The 16,286-nt window shown below is 61.3% G+C and overlaps 2 long non-coding RNA genes across 2 annotated transcripts; both read left to right on the top strand.

Annotated features, from left to right (window-relative positions):
* The first annotated feature begins 4,109 nt into the window (after positions 1 to 4,109).
* On the top strand, positions 4,110 to 7,326 carry LOC107051919. The gene is made up of 4 exons (XR_005843053.2): positions 4,110 to 4,146; positions 4,370 to 4,611; positions 4,793 to 5,039; positions 5,224 to 7,326. It is a non-coding gene; the product is annotated as an uncharacterized LOC107051919 (long non-coding RNA).
* A 5,859-nt stretch (positions 7,327 to 13,185) lies between these two features.
* LOC121108515 lies at positions 13,186 to 14,476 on the top strand. Its single transcript, XR_005843059.2, has 4 exons — positions 13,186 to 13,222; positions 13,446 to 13,687; positions 13,869 to 14,115; positions 14,300 to 14,476. It is a non-coding gene; the product is annotated as an uncharacterized LOC121108515 (long non-coding RNA).
* The last annotated feature ends 1,810 nt before the right edge of the window (positions 14,477 to 16,286 follow it).

Here is a 16,286-nt window from a genome sequence, read left to right as displayed (position 1 = left end):
GTCTTTTCCAAGCTGGGAATGGGCCCATGCGAGGAGCCCAGCCATGGACCGGGACCTGGCACGCTGCAGGTTGGCTACGTTGGACAAGGGCTTCCCAGGTTCCCCATCGTGCTGTGGCTCAGGCCCCCTCCCTGTTTTGCAGGTGCCGACAGACAGACGCGTGGGCCGTGGTGCTCCTGCCTCAGCGGCAGCCGCTGCAGCAAAGCTGTGCATGAGCTGCAGCAGCTGCTGTTACCGGGGCTGCCTGAGCACGTGGCCACTCTTGGCCCTGAGTTTTGGGAGGTGGCGTGGAGTGACCTGGCAGAGGTAGTGGAGCAGGGCGTCCTGTCCTGCTGCTGCTCCCCCAGTGGCAGGAGAGGCGAGGAACAGCATCACCAGAGTCAGGTGTCTCCTGCGGCTCAGTCCCAGACGCCATGCTTGCCCTGATGCATCCTGGCACACTAAAGGTCGGCCAGATGGGACAGGGGGTTCCCAGGTGCCCTCAGTGCATTGTGCGTGAGAACATCCTCCTCCCAGACAGACGGCTGCCTCAGAGGCCGGATAATCTCGTGCCCCCTCCTAAGTGGGCAGTGTCTCCACCAGGCCTTGCCAGGTCCACCAGACAGTCTCCCGAAGGAGCGACAGCAGCGCCCGAGAGATGCATGGGGGAACCAAGCCCGTCCCCTGAACAAGAACACTGCTTGTGTGTCCCGAGGGAACTCGGGCAACACAGAAGCGAGATTGGCTGTGGCAAGGAAAGGCAAAGGGCTGGTGAGCTGCATGCTGGGACCTGCTCCTTCACACAGCTGGGGACAGTTGTACACGAGAGCATCATGCAGACAGGTGCAACTGTAGGTTGGTGGGAGCAGAAGACAGACTTGTGGGCCACGGTGCTCCTGCTCCAGCTGCAACCGCTGCAGCAAAGCTGACCAGGAGCAGCAGCAGCTGGTGCTAACGGTGATGCCTGAGCACGAGGCCACTCCTGGCCCTAAGTTTCAGGAGGTGGCTTGCAGGGACCTGTCAGAGGTAGCGGAGCGGGGCTGCCTGTCCTTCAGCAGCTGCCCGAATGCCCTGAGTGAGGAGCAGCAGGGAGCAGCAGCACGGGAGTCAGGTGAGTCTCCAGTGGCTCAGCCCAAGCCCCAAGCTTGCCCTGATGCATGCAAGGCCTGGGTGGACCCATGGGAGGAGCCCAACCCTGGGCCAGGACGTGGCACACTGCAGGTTGGCCAGATGGGTCAAGGGCATAACTGATGCCCCATCCTGCTATGGCTCATGCCCCCTCCCTGTTTTGCAGGTTCAGACAGACAGACACGTGGGCCACGGTGTTCCTGCGCCAGCTGCAACTGCTGTAGCAAAGCTGAACATCGACTCTCCCAGAGCACGTGGCCACTCTGGGCCCTGAGTTCTGGGATGTGGCCTGGCGGGACCTGGCAGAGGTAGCGGAGCAGGGCAGCCTATCCTGTTGCAGCTCCCCCAGGGCTCAGAGCTCTACTAGAAGGAACAACAACTCCCCTAATGTGAACCAAGAAGCCTCAACAGAGCAGTTCCACGTCTGTGCCCATGGACACATGCATACTGGCATGCCCCACACGCAGTGCAAAACCCAGGCCCGCTGCCTGCACTCCTTTCTGCGGCATAGTCTGGGCTATTTTTGCAGCACTGGGGGGATGCTACTGTGGGGAAACCAGGCTGCTTCCATCGGCAGGATCTGATGGCAACAAAGCCTGCCCAGGCAAAGAATGAAGGTGGCAAGGGAGCCAGCAGAGCAGTAGAAGATGCCACTGAGGACCACTTGTCCAGCCGGTCAGCAGGAGAAGACTGCACTGCGTGCGAGAGCATCCTCCTCCCAGACGGACGGCTGCCTCAGAGGCCAGATAATCTCGTGCCACTTCCAGAGTGGGCGGTGTATCCACCAGGGCTGCGCCCCATCTAGAAGGAGTTTCCAGGACAAATACCATCCAAGAGATGCATAGGGAAACCAAGTAGTCTGTTTGATGAGGAACAACGCTTGAAGGTCCAGAGGGAACACAGGCCACTCAGTGTTGCAAACCGGGCTTCCTTGCTGGGAAAAAGAGAAGAGAAGCAGGGTGCAGTCGACTCCTCTACCCGGCCACCAGCAGAGGTCTGCACTGTGCGCGAGAACCTCCTGCTCCCAGACAGACCTGGCATACTGCAGTTCAGCCTAATAGTCCAAGGGCTTCCCAGATGCCTTATCCTGCTCTGGCTCAGGCCCTCTTTCTTCTTTGCAGGTCCCAAGAGATAGACGTGAGATCCATGGTGCTCCTGCCTGAACTGCAACCGCAGCAGCAGAGCTGTGCACGATCTGCAGCAGCTGGTGCTATCGGTGCTGCCGGAGCACGTGGCTACTCCAGGTCCTGAATTCTGGGGGATGGCGTTGAGGGACCTGGAGGAGCTGGTGGAGCAGGGCAGCCTGTCCTGCTGCAGCTCTGCCAATGACCAGAGCGAGGAGAAGCGTGGAGCATCAGCTTACGAGTCAAGTGAGTCTCCTGTGGTTCAGCCCCAAACCCCATGCTTGCCCTGATCGATATGAGGGAAGGAATGGGCCCATGGGAGGGCCCAACCCTGGACCAGGACCTGGCATACTGCAGGTCAGCCTAATAAGCCATGGGCTTCCCAGATGCACCTTCCTGCTCTGGCTCAGGCCCTCTTTCTTTTTCGCAGGTCCCGAGAGATAGACGTGATGGCCATGGTGCTGCTGCCCCAGCTGCAACCGCAGCATCAGAGCTGTGCACGAGCTGCAGCAGCTGGTGCTGTCGGGGCTGCCTGAGCACGTGGCCGCTCGTGGGCACTCAGCACAGTGTGTCTCCCGAACGAGCAACAGCAGCGCACGAGAGATGCATGGGGAAACCAAGCCCACCCTCTGAGCAAGAACACTGCTTGTGTGTCCCGAGGGAACTCGGGCAACACAGAAGTGAGATTGGCTGTGGCAAGGAAAGGCGAAGAGCTGATGAGCTGCATGCTGGGATCTGCTCCTACACACAGCTGGGGACAGTTGTAGACGAGAGCATCATGCAGACAGGTGCAACTGTAGGTTGGTGGGAGCAGAAGACAGACTTGAGGGCCACGGTGCTCCTGCTCCAGCTGCAAACGCTGCAGCAAAGCAGTGCAGGAGCTGCAGCAGCTGGTGCTGTTGGGGCTGCCTGAGCACGTGACGATTCTGGGCCCTGAGTTTCAGGAGGTGGCTTGCAGGGACCTGGCAGAGGTAGCGGAGCGGGGCTGCCTGTCCTTCTGCAGCTGCCCGAATGCCGTGAGCGAGGAGCAGCAGGGTGCAGCAGCCCTGGAGTCAGGTGAGTCTCCAGTGGCTCAGCCCCAGACCCAGTGCTTGCCCTGATGCACGCTAGGGAGGGATGGGCCCATGCCAGGAGCCCAACCCTGGGCCAGGACCTGGCACACTAAAGGTCGGCCAGATGGGACGTGGGTGTCACTGGTGCACTATCGTGTTGTGGCTCACGCCCCCTCCCTGTTCTGCAGGTGCTGAGAGACCGACGTCTGGGCCATCTTGCTCCTGCTCCAGCTGCAACAGGTGCAGGCAAGCTGAGCAGGATCTGCAGCAGCTGGTGCTATCGGTGCTGCTGGAGCACGTGGTTACTCCAGGTCCTGAGTTCTGTCTGGGAGGGGGCCTGGAAGGACCTGGCGAAGCTGGTGGAGCAAGGAAGCCTGTCCTGCTGCAGCTCTGCCAATGACCAGAGCGAGAAGCAGCGAGGAGCATCGGTTTGCGAGTCAAGTGAGTCTCCTGTGGCTCAGCCGCAGACCCAGTGCTTGCCCTGATGCATCCTGGGGAGGGGTGGGCCCATGGGAGGAGCCCCACCCTGGACCGGGACCTGGCATGCCACAGGTCGGCCAGCTGGGACAAAAGCTTCCCAGGTTCCCCATCATTGGCTCATGACCCCTCCCTTTTTTTACAGTACCCACAGACAGACGTGTGGGACAAGGTGCTGCTGCCTCAGCTGCAACCGCCTCTTCAAAGCTGTACCAGAGCTGCAGCAGCTGCTGCTGTCGGGGCTGCCTGAGCACGTGGCCAATCTGGGCCCTGAGTTCCGGGAGGCAGCCTGGAGGGACCTGGCAGAGGTAGTGGGGCAGGGCATGCTGTCCTGCTGCTGCTCCCCCAGCGCCAGGAGAGGCGAGGAGCAGCATCACCAGAGTCAGGTGAGTCTCCTGTTGTCTGTCCAGAGACAAGCATGGGGTCTGGAACTGTTCTCAGTTTGCCTGAACTTGCCCTGATGCATGCGAGGCATGGATGGGCCCATGGGAGAAGCCTAACCCTGGAGCCCTGGATCAGGGCCTGGCATACTGCAGGTCATCCTAATGGGCCACGGGCTTCAGAGATGCCCCATGGTGCTGTGGCTCAGGCCCCCTTTCTTTTTTGCAGGTCCCGAGAGACAGAGGTGAGGGCCATGTTGCTCCTGCCTGAACTGCAACCGCTGCAGCAAAGCGGTGCAGGATCTGCAGCAGCTGGTGCTATCGGTGCTGCCGGAGCACGTGGCCACTCCAGGTGCTGAATTCTGGGCTTGAGGGACCTGGAGGAGCTGGTGCAGCAGGGCAGCCTGTCCTGCTGCAGCTCTGCCAATGACCAGAGCGAGGAGCAGCGTGGAGCATCAGCTTGCGAGTCAAGTGAGTCTCCTGTGGTTCAGCCCCAAGCCCCATGCTTGCCCTGATGCATGCAAGGCCTGGGTGGACCCATGGGAGGAGCCCAACCCTGGACCAGGACCTGGCACACTACAGGTCGGCCAGATGGGCAAAGGCTGTCTCCAGTGTCCATCCTGCTGTGGCTCATGCCCCTCCTGTTTTGCAGGTGCTGAGGGACAGACACGTGGGCCACGGTGCTCCTGCTCCAGCTGCAACCGCAGCAGCAAAGCGGTGCAGGAGCTGCAGCAGCTGGTGCTGTCGGGGCTGCCTGAGCACGTGGCCGCTCTAAGCCCTGAATTCTGGGTGGTGGCCTGGACGGACCTGTTGGAGAGAGTGGAGTGGGGCATCCTGTGCTGCTGCATCTGCCCCGTACCAGAGAAAGGAGCGACGTGGAGCAGCAGTCCTGGAGTCAGGTGAGCCTCCTGTGGCTCAGCCACAAAGCCCATGCTTGCCCTGATGCATGCTAGGGAAGGATGGGCCCATGTCAGGAGCCCAACCCTGGACCAGGACGTGGCACGCTGCAGGTCGGTCAGAGGGGCCAAGGGCGTCCCTGGTGCCCCATCGTGCTGTGGCTCATTCTTCCTCCCTGTTTTGCAGGTGCTGACAGACAGATGTCTGGGCCATGGTGCTGCTGCCCCAGCTGCAACTGCTGTAGCAAAGCTGTGCAGCAGCTGTAGCTGGTGCTATTGAGGCTGCCTGAGCACCTGGCCACTCTGGGCCCTGAGTTCTGGATGCGGCCTGGCGGGACATGGCAGAGCTGGTGAAGCAGGGCAACCTACCTGGTGCAGCTCCCCCAGGGTAGAGCGCTCTACCAGAAGGAGCAACAAGTCCCTTAATGTGCACCAAGGAGCCTTGACAGTGCAGGTCCCTGTCCGTGCCTATGGACACATGCATAGTGGCATGCCCCACACGCACTGCAAAACCCAGGCCTGCTGCCTGCAGTCCTTTCTGCAGCGTGGTCAGGGCTCCTCTTTGCAGCACCATGGGGAAACCAGGCTGCTTCCATCGGCAGGATCTGATGGCAAAAAGCCTGCCCAGGCAAAGAATGAAGGTGGCAAGGCAGCCAGCAGAGCAGTAGAAGATGCCACTGAGGACTGCTTGTCCAGCCGGCCACCAGCAGAGGACTGCATTGTCCTGTCTGCCAGAGCATCCTCCTCCCAGACGGACGGCTGCCTCAGAGGCCGGATAATCTCGTGCCACTTCCAGAGTGGGCGGTGTATCCACCAGGACTGCGCAGCAGTTACACAGCGGCTTGCAGTTACACAGCAAGACCAGCTCCAGTCCGCAGAGACGTTGGTGTTGGGACTTGTGACAGAGAAGAGAACTCGCAGTGTTCCTTTGGTGCCCAAAGAAGTGCAGGAAAAGGAAGCAGGCCAGATAATCTCGTGCCCCCTCCTAAGTGGGCAGTGTCTCCACCAGGCCTAACCAGGTCCACCAGAGTGTCTCCCGAATGAGCGACAGCAGCGCCCGAGAGATGCATGGGGAAACCAAGCCCTCCCTCTGCGCAAGGACAGAGGGTCCCGAGGGAACTCGGGCAACACAAAACTGAGATGGGCTGTGGCAAGGAAAGGCAAAGGGCTGGTGAGCTGCATGCTGGGACCTGCTCCTACACACAGCTGCAGACAGTTGTACGTGAGAGCATCATGCAAACAGATGCAACTATACGTTGGTGGGAGCAGAAGGAACAGCAGCCTGTTGGATTGTCCAAGCGTCCACAAGAAGTACCCCACATGCAAAAGACAGTAAGACCAGCAGCAGCAGCACCTTCACGCCTGGCTACAGAAGATGACTGCAGAACTGCAGCCGGCCTGCGTCTGAGCAGCCCCCTCGCTGAGAGGAGAATTGCAGACCAGGCAGGCAGGCAGGCTGACAGTGAATAGCCAGCACGTGTGGCAGCCGGTGGCACCCACAGCCCCCAGGACAAATCGTCAGGGCTCCAAGCCAGGCAGGGGAGCCGCAGAGCAGCCCCCGCAGACCTGCACCTGCACCTGCATGCGTCCACCTGCGCATGAGGGACTTCATCAACCAAAGCAGGGACAACGTTGCTGGGACAACAAGGCCCAGGAGCCTTCTGCATTGCCTGTGTCCTGCCGAATGCATTGTGAGTGCTGTAAGACAGCGGGATCCAAGAGGGATGCACAGAAGCCAGAGCAGCACAGCATAAGAAATACGAACCGGCACGTGCAGTCGCCCCCCAGGCATGCTGAGGAAGAGATGTGGGGCTCCAAAGCAGACAGAGGTGCCCAAAGGCAGCCTCACGGGATCTGCTCCTGCTTGCTGCCACCAGCGCGTGGGACAACGGTGCGTAGCATTGCCTATGGCTCCATTGAGTGGCTATGTTGGCGGTAGGAGGTGGCCCCGCAGGTTCCCGCATGGCTCTTGGCCACCCCGGCACGTCCCAAGTCCCAGCCTGAATACAGGGCAGCAGCACAGGCAGCACAAACAGCTTCAGTGCTGCCCGTGGAGGACAACGGCTGCCACGCCAACGTCACCGCTGTGGGAAGTGCAGAGAGCCAACCCGGCCCGATGCCACCTCCTTCCGCGAGCGCACATCGAGGAAGCAGAGGGGCCGTGGGTGCCCACGGCTTTTGTCATCAGCATCCACTTGGCTGTGGGAGGGCCCAGCGTGGAAGGACGTAACGGAGCACCGGGGAACAGCCAGCTCGCAGCTACAGTCCCATTAAATCCTCTTTCTATCCATCCTGCGGTGCTTGCTCTGTGTCAGTGGCAGTGGGAGTGGGACGTGCGTGCGTGCGTGCGGGTTGGAGGGGGACGGCAGGACGGGGCCGTTCCCGGGTAGCGGCCCGAGCTTCCCCCACGCACCAGTGCGGGCAGCAGGTTGCCGAGGTTGCCGGGGGAGGGAGGGTGCTCGGGGACGGGTCGGCCGGCAGCCCAGGGGCGGCCACGGCTCCGAGGCGGCCGATGGGAGGAGGGCCTCGGCGGCCGTCAGGGCAGCGCTGGCTGCCTGCGGCACGCGGGGCGGGCGGCCGTACGGCCGCTGAAGGGGAAGCTGAGCTTTGGCCGCTGAGCAGCGGTACTCTGCGGGCGAGGGAGCCGTCCCGCTCCCCGGCAGAAGAGGCGAGCGCCCGCTCCCCGCCTGGCCCGGCGAGGCGGAGCGGCGGCCGAGCCGCCCCCTCAGCAACTCCCGCCGCAGCCGTGCCGGACTGGCTCCGGCCGCCCTCCTCCCCGACGGCGGAACGGGCTCCGGCGGGGGGGACGTGAGCGCCCGCCGCGCGGCCGTGGCGGCCGAGGCGAGAAGGCCGCCCCCCCCCCGCCCCGCAGCGCGTCCCGCTGCCCGCCCGGCCGCCCGGGGCAGAGGCCTGCGCTGCAGCTCCTCGACGCCTCCTGCCCGCAGCCGGCAGGCGGCAGGCGGCAGGCGGCAGTGTGAGACTGCAGGTGAGAGGGTACGGCCGTTCCTCGCTGTCCCTTTGTCCTTCAGCTTCCCCTTTTCCTCCAGAGCAGTTACAGTACGTGTAGAGAACGTGGAGTATCCTTGTGAAGTAGCAAGCCTCTTCCATTGCTGTATCTACAGTCGTGGCAGCAGCCTCTGCAGTCGCTGCCGTGCTTGCCAGAGGCCCTGAGGTGGCTGCGGCCCCTGCGACAAGGCCTGCTGCTGCCCCAGCCCTTGTGACAGTGGCTTCTTCTGCCTCAGTGCCTGCAGCGGCCTCCCAGCTCAGCCAGAGGAGCCACTGTGCCGCTGTCAGTCGCTCCCACAGAAAGATGGAAGCCCAGGCTGTGCAAGTCAGCTGGCCTAGTAAGGAGAGAACCTCCTCCTCAGAGGCCAAAGGAGGGAGAGCGGTAGAATCGGTAAGGTTGGAAAAGGCCTCTGAGATCACCGAGTCCAGCGTCCAGCTACATCTGATCCTGCCCACTAACCCACGTCCCTCAGTAGCACATCTCCACGGTTCTCGGACGCCTCCGGGCACGGTGACTCCCCCAGCTCCCTGGGCAGCCTGTGCCCGTGCCTGACCGCTCTTTCTGAGAAGCCAAAAAGAGACTGCGGATAAAGCAGGGCCATCACCTGAAAGGGAGGAGGAGGAGGCCGAACTTGTAAAGGAGGCAGTAACTAACCTCTAGCTATGGGTGCCCTGTGGGACGTGCGAAAATATTTCAGGTGTCGTTGCCTGGCTGCTGTGATGCTGCGGTGATGGGTCCAGAAGCCTGGGCTCAGTGGGCAGCAAAGTCGGGCAGCTTGTTCTAGGGAAGGGGGCACTGAGAAAGCAATGGAAGAAGAGACGTGAGGCTTCACCCTGTGAAGGCAACTCTTGCGAGCCGTGAAGAACAGATAGCCCTCCAAGGAAGATGTGGTACGTTCCCCAGAGAAGGGGACCACCGCGCAGTCACCATCCCTGCACGTGTTGAAAAACCGTTTGGGTGTGGTGCTCAGGGACATGATTTAGCGCAGGCTTGTTAGCGTTAGGGTAGCGTGCTTAGGTTGCGGTTGCACTTGATGATCTCGGAGGTCTTTTCCAAGCTGGGAATGGGCCCATGCGAGGAGCCCAGCCATGGACCGGGACCTGGCACGCTGCAGGTTGGCTACGTTGGACAAGGGCTTCCCAGGTTCCCCATCGTGCTGTGGCTCAGGCCCCCTCCCTGTTTTGCAGGTGCCGACAGACAGACGCGTGGGCCGTGGTGCTCCTGCCTCAGCGGCAGCCGCTGCAGCAAAGCTGTGCACGAGCTGCAGCAGCTGCTGTTACCGGGGCTGCCTGAGCACGTGGCCACTCTTGGCCCTGAGTTTTGGGAGGTGGCGTGGAGTGACCTGGCAGAGGTAGTGGAGCAGGGCGTCCTGTCCTGCTGCTGCTCCCCCAGTGGCAGGAGAGGCGAGGAACAGCATCACCAGAGTCAGGTGTCTCCTGCGGCTCAGTCCCAGACGCCATGCTTGCCCTGATGCATCCTGGCACACTAAAGGTCGGCCAGATGGGACAGGGGGTTCCCAGGTGCCCTCAGTGCATTGTGCGTGAGAACATCCTCCTCCCAGACAGACGGCTGCCTCAGAGGCCGGATAATCTCGTGCCCCCTCCTAAGTGGGCAGTGTCTCCACCAGGCCTTGCCAGGTCCACCAGACAGTCTCCCGAAGGAGCGACAGCAGCGCCCGAGAGATGCATGGGGGAACCAAGCCCGTCCCCTGAACAAGAACACTGCTTGTGTGTCCCGAGGGAACTCGGGCAACACAGAAGCGAGATTGGCTGTGGCAAGGAAAGGCAAAGGGCTGGTGAGCTGCATGCTGGGACCTGCTCCTTCACACAGCTGGGGACAGTTGTACACGAGAGCATCATGCAGACAGGTGCAACTGTAGGTTGGTGGGAGCAGAAGACAGACTTGTGGGCCACGGTGCTCCTGCTCCAGCTGCAACCGCTGCAGCAAAGCTGACCAGGAGCAGCAGCAGCTGGTGCTAACGGTGATGCCTGAGCACGAGGCCACTCCTGGCCCTAAGTTTCAGGAGGTGGCTTGCAGGGACCTGTCAGAGGTAGCGGAGCGGGGCTGCCTGTCCTTCAGCAGCTGCCCGAATGCCCTGAGTGAGGAGCAGCAGGGAGCAGCAGCACGGGAGTCAGGTGAGTCTCCAGTGGCTCAGCCCAAGCCCCAAGCTTGCCCTGATGCATGCAAGGCCTGGGTGGACCCATGGGAGGAGCCCAACCCTGGGCCAGGACGTGGCACACTGCAGGTTGGCCAGATGGGTCAAGGGCATAACTGATGCCCCATCCTGCTATGGCTCATGCCCCCTCCCTGTTTTGCAGGTTCAGACAGACAGACACGTGGGCCACGGTGTTCCTGCGCCAGCTGCAACTGCTGTAGCAAAGCTGAACATCGACTCTCCCAGAGCACGTGGCCACTCTGGGCCCTGAGTTCTGGGATGTGGCCTGGCGGGACCTGGCAGAGGTAGCGGAGCAGGGCAGCCTATCCTGTTGCAGCTCCCCCAGGGCTCAGAGCTCTACTAGAAGGAACAACAACTCCCCTAATGTGAACCAAGAAGCCTCAACAGAGCAGTTCCACGTCTGTGCCCATGGACACATGCATACTGGCATGCCCCACACGCAGTGCAAAACCCAGGCCCGCTGCCTGCACTCCTTTCTGCGGCATAGTCTGGGCTATTTTTGCAGCACTGGGGGGATGCTACTGTGGGGAAACCAGGCTGCTTCCATCGGCAGGATCTGATGGCAACAAAGCCTGCCCAGGCAAAGAATGAAGGTGGCAAGGGAGCCAGCAGAGCAGTAGAAGATGCCACTGAGGACCACTTGTCCAGCCGGTCAGCAGGAGAAGACTGCACTGCGTGCGAGAGCATCCTCCTCCCAGACGGACGGCTGCCTCAGAGGCCAGATAATCTCGTGCCACTTCCAGAGTGGGCGGTGTATCCACCAGGGCTGCGCCCCATCTAGAAGGAGTTTCCAGGACAAATACCATCCAAGAGATGCATAGGGAAACCAAGTAGTCTGTTTGATGAGGAACAACGCTTGAAGGTCCAGAGGGAACACAGGCCACTCAGTGTTGCAAACCGGGCTTCCTTGCTGGGAAAAAGAGAAGAGAAGCAGGGTGCAGTCGACTCCTCTACCCGGCCACCAGCAGAGGTCTGCACTGTGCGCGAGAACCTCCTGCTCCCAGACAGACCTGGCATACTGCAGTTCAGCCTAATAGTCCAAGGGCTTCCCAGATGCCTTATCCTGCTCTGGCTCAGGCCCTCTTTCTTCTTTGCAGGTCCCAAGAGATAGACGTGAGATCCATGGTGCTCCTGCCTGAACTGCAACCGCAGCAGCAGAGCTGTGCACGATCTGCAGCAGCTGGTGCTATCGGTGCTGCCGGAGCACGTGGCTACTCCAGGTCCTGAATTCTGGGGGATGGCGTTGAGGGACCTGGAGGAGCTGGTGGAGCAGGGCAGCCTCTGCCAATGACCAGAGCGAGGAGAAGCGTGGAGCATCAGCTTACGAGTCAAGTGAGTCTCCTGTGGTTCAGCCCCAAACCCCATGCTTGCCCTGATCGATATGAGGGAAGGAATGGGCCCATGGGAGGAGCCCAACCCTGGACCAGGACCTGGCATACTGCAGGTCAGCCTAATAAGCCATGGGCTTCCCAGATGCACCTTCCTGCTCTGGCTCAGGCCCTCTTTCTTTTTCGCAGGTCCCGAGAGATAGACGTGATGGCCATGGTGCTGCTGCCCCAGCTGCAACCGCAGCATCAGAGCTGTGCACGAGCTGCAGCAGCTGGTGCTGTCGGGGCTGCCTGAGCACGTGGCCGCTCGTGGGCACTCAGCACAGTGTGTCTCCCGAACGAGCAACAGCAGCGCACGAGAGATGCATGGGGAAACCAAGCCCACCCTCTGAGCAAGAACACTGCTTGTGTGTCCCGAGGGAACTCGGGCAACACAGAAGTGAGATTGGCTGTGGCAAGGAAAGGCGAAGAGCTGATGAGCTGCATGCTGGGATCTGCTCCTACACACAGCTGGGGACAGTTGTAGACGAGAGCATCATGCAGACAGGTGCAACTGTAGGTTGGTGGGAGCAGAAGACAGACTTGAGGGCCACGGTGCTCCTGCTCCAGCTGCAAACGCTGCAGCAAAGCAGTGCAGGAGCTGCAGCAGCTGGTGCTGTTGGGGCTGCCTGAGCACGTGACGATTCTGGGCCCTGAGTTTCAGGAGGTGGCTTGCAGGGACCTGGCAGAGGTAGCGGAGCGGGGCTGCCTGTCCTTCTGCAGCTGCCCGAATGCCGTGAGCGAGGAGCAGCAGGGTGCAGCAGCCCTGGAGTCAGGTGAGTCTCCAGTGGCTCAGCCCCAGACCCAGTGCTTGCCCTGATGCACGCTAGGGAGGGATGGGCCCATGCCAGGAGCCCAACCCTGGGCCAGGACCTGGCACACTAAAGGTCGGCCAGATGGGACGTGGGTGTCACTGGTGCACTATCGTGTTGTGGCTCACGCCCCCTCCCTGTTCTGCAGGTGCTGAGAGACCGACGTCTGGGCCATCTTGCTCCTGCTCCAGCTGCAACAGGTGCAGGCAAGCTGAGCAGGATCTGCAGCAGCTGGTGCTATCGGTGCTGCTGGAGCACGTGGTTACTCCAGGTCCTGAGTTCTGTCTGGGAGGGGGCCTGGAAGGACCTGGCGAAGCTGGTGGAGCAAGGAAGCCTGTCCTGCTGCAGCTCTGCCAATGACCAGAGCGAGAAGCAGCGAGGAGCATCGGTTTGCGAGTCAAGTGAGTCTCCTGTGGCTCAGCCGCAGACCCAGTGCTTGCCCTGATGCATCCTGGGGAGGGGTTGGGCCCATGGGAGGAGCCCCACCCTGGACCGGGACCTGGCATGCCACAGGTCGGCCAGCTGGGACAAAAGCTTCCCAGGTTCCCCATCATTGGCTCATGACCCCTCCCTTTTTTTACAGTACCCACAGACAGACGTGTGGGACAAGGTGCTGCTGCCTCAGCTGCAACCGCCTCTTCAAAGCTGTACCAGAGCTGCAGCAGCTGCTGCTGTCGGGGCTGCCTGAGCACGTGGCCAATCTGGGCCCTGAGTTCCGGGAGGCAGCCTGGAGGGACCTGGCAGAGGTAGTGGGGCAGGGCATGCTGTCCTGCTGCTGCTCCCCCAGCGCCAGGAGAGGCGAGGAGCAGCATCACCAGAGTCAGGTGAGTCTCCTGTTGTCTGTCCAGAGACAAGCATGGGGTCTGGAACTGTTCTCAGTTTGCCTGAACTTGCCCTGACGCATGCGAGGCATGGATGGGCCCATGGGAGAAGCCTAACCCTGGAGCCCTGGATCAGGGCCTGGCATACTGCAGGTCATCCTAATGGGCCACGGGCTTCAGAGATGCCCCATGGTGCTGTGGCTCAGGCCCCCTTTCTTTTTTGCAGGTCCCGAGAGACAGAGGTGAGGGCCATGTTGCTCCTGCCTGAACTGCAACCGCTGCAGCAAAGCGGTGCAGGATCTGCAGCAGCTGGTGCTATCGGTGCTGCCGGAGCACGTGGCCACTCCAGGTGCTGAATTCTGGGCTTGAGGGACCTGGAGGAGCTGGTGCAGCAGGGCAGCCTGTCCTGCTGCAGCTCTGCCAATGACCAGAGCGAGGAGCAGCGTGGAGCATCAGCTTGCGAGTCAAGTGAGTCTCCTGTGGTTCAGCCCCAAGCCCCATGCTTGCCCTGATGCATGCAAGGCCTGGGTGGACCCATGGGAGGAGCCCAACCCTGGACCAGGACCTGGCACACTACAGGTCGGCCAGATGGGCAAAGGCTGTCTCCAGTGTCCATCCTGCTGTGGCTCATGCCCCTCCTGTTTTGCAGGTGCTGAGGGACAGACACGTGGGCCACGGTGCTCCTGCTCCAGCTGCAACCGCAGCAGCAAAGCGGTGCAGGAGCTGCAGCAGCTGGTGCTGTCGGGGCTGCCTGAGCACGTGGCCGCTCTAAGCCCTGAATTCTGGGTGGTGGCCTGGACGGACCTGTTGGAGAGAGTGGAGTGGGGCATCCTGTGCTGCTGCATCTGCCCCGTACCAGAGAAAGGAGCGACGTGGAGCAGCAGTCCTGGAGTCAGGTGAGCCTCCTGTGGCTCAGCCACAAAGCCCATGCTTGCCCTGATGCATGCTAGGGAAGGATGGGCCCATGTCAGGAGCCCAACCCTGGACCAGGACGTGGCACGCTGCAGGTCGGTCAGAGGGGCCAAGGGCGTCCCTGGTGCCCCATCGTGCTGTGGCTCATTCTTCCTCCCTGTTTTGCAGGTGCTGACAGACAGATGTCTGGGCCATGGTGCTGCTGCCCCAGCTGCAACTGCTGTAGCAAAGCTGTGCAGCAGCTGTAGCTGGTGCTATTGAGGCTGCCTGAGCACCTGGCCACTCTGGGCCCTGAGTTCTGGATGCGGCCTGGCGGGACATGGCAGAGCTGGTGAAGCAGGGCAACCTACCTGGTACAGCTCCCCCAGGGTAGAGAGCTCTACCAGAAGGAGCAACAAGTCCCTTAATGTGCACCAAGGAGCCTTGACAGTGCAGGTCCCTGTCCGTGCCTATGGACACATGCATAGTGGCATGCCCCACACGCACTGCAAAACCCAGGCCTGCTGCCTGCAGTCCTTTCTGCAGCGTGGTCAGGGCTCCTCTTTGCAGCACCATGGGGAAACCAGGCTGCTTCCATCGGCAGGATCTGATGGCAAAAAGCCTGCCCAGGCAAAGAATGAAGGTGGCAAGGCAGCCAGCAGAGCAGTAGAAGATGCCACTGAGGACTGCTTGTCCAGCCGGCCACCAGCAGAGGACTGCATTGTCCTGTCTGCCAGAGCATCCTCCTCCCAGACGGACGGCTGCCTCAGAGGCCGGATAATCTCGTGCCACTTCCAGAGTGGGCGGTGTATCCACCAGGACTGCGCAGCAGTGGCTTGCAGTTACACAGCAAGACCAGCTCCAGTCCGCAGAGACGTTGGTGTTGGGACTTGTGACAGAGAAGAGAACTCGCAGTGTTCCTTTGGTGCCCAAAGAAGTGCAGGAAAAGGAAGCAGGCCAGATAATCTCGTGCCCCCTCCTAAGTGGGCAGTGTCTCCACCAGGCCTAACCAGGTCCACCAGAGTGTCTCCCGAATGAGCGACAGCAGCGCCCGAGAGATGCATGGGGAAACCAAGCCCTCCCTCTGCGCAAGGACAGAGGGTCCCGAGGGAACTCGGGCAACACAAAACTGAGATGGGCTGTGGCAAGGAAAGGCAAAGGGCTGGTGAGCTGCATGCTGGGACCTGCTCCTACACACAGCTGCAGACAGTTGTACGTGAGAGCATCATGCAAACAGATGCAACTATACGTTGGTGGGAGCAGAAGGAACAGCAGCCTGTTGGATTGTCCAAGCGTCCACAAGAAGTACCCCACATGCAAAAGACAGTAAGGACCAGCAGCAGCAGCACCTTCACGCCTGGCTACAGAAGATGACTGCAGAACTGCAGCCGGCCTGCGTCTGAGCAGCCCCCTCGCTGAGAGGAGAATTGCAGACCAGGCAGGCAGGCAGGCTGACAGTGAATAGCCAGCACGTGTGGCAGCCGGTGGCACCCACAGCCCCCAGGACAAATCGTCAGGGCTCCAAGCCAGGCAGGGGAGCCGCAGAGCAGCCCCCGCAGACCTGCACCTGCACCTGCATGCGTCCACCTGCGCATGAGGGACTTCATCAACCAAAGCAGGGACAACGTTGCTGGGACAACAAGGCCCAGGAGCCTTCTGCATTGCCTGTGTCCTGCCGAATGCATTGTGAGTGCTGTAAGACAGCGGGATCCAAGAGGGATGCACAGAAGCCAGAGCAGCACAGCATAAGAAATACGAACCGGCACGTGCAGTCGCCCCCCAGGCATGCTGAGGAAGAGATGTGGGGCTCCAAAGCAGACAGAGGTGCCCAAAGGCAGCCTCACGGGATCTGCTCCTGCTTGCTGCCACCAGCGCGTGGGACAACGGTGCGTAGCATTGCCTATGGCTCCATTGAGTGGCTATGTTGGCGGTAGGAGGTGGCCCCGCAGGTTCCCGCATGGCTCTTGGCCACCCCGGCACGTCCCAAGTCCCAGCCTGAATACAGGGCAGCAGCACAGGCAGCACAAACAGCTTCAGTGCTGCCCGTGGAGGACAACGGCTGCCACGCCAACGTCACCGCTGTGGGAAGTGCAGAGAGCCAACCCGGCCCGATGCCACCTCCTTCCGCGAGCGCACATCGAGGAAGCAGAGGGGCCGTGGGTGCCCACGGCTTTTG

The sequence above is a fragment of the Gallus gallus genome, chromosome Z, assembly GCF_016699485.2.
Source record: "Gallus gallus isolate bGalGal1 chromosome Z, bGalGal1.mat.broiler.GRCg7b, whole genome shotgun sequence".
NCBI lineage: Eukaryota > Metazoa > Chordata > Aves > Galliformes > Phasianidae > Gallus > Gallus gallus.
This window is presented reverse-complemented; position numbering and strand designations above follow the sequence as displayed.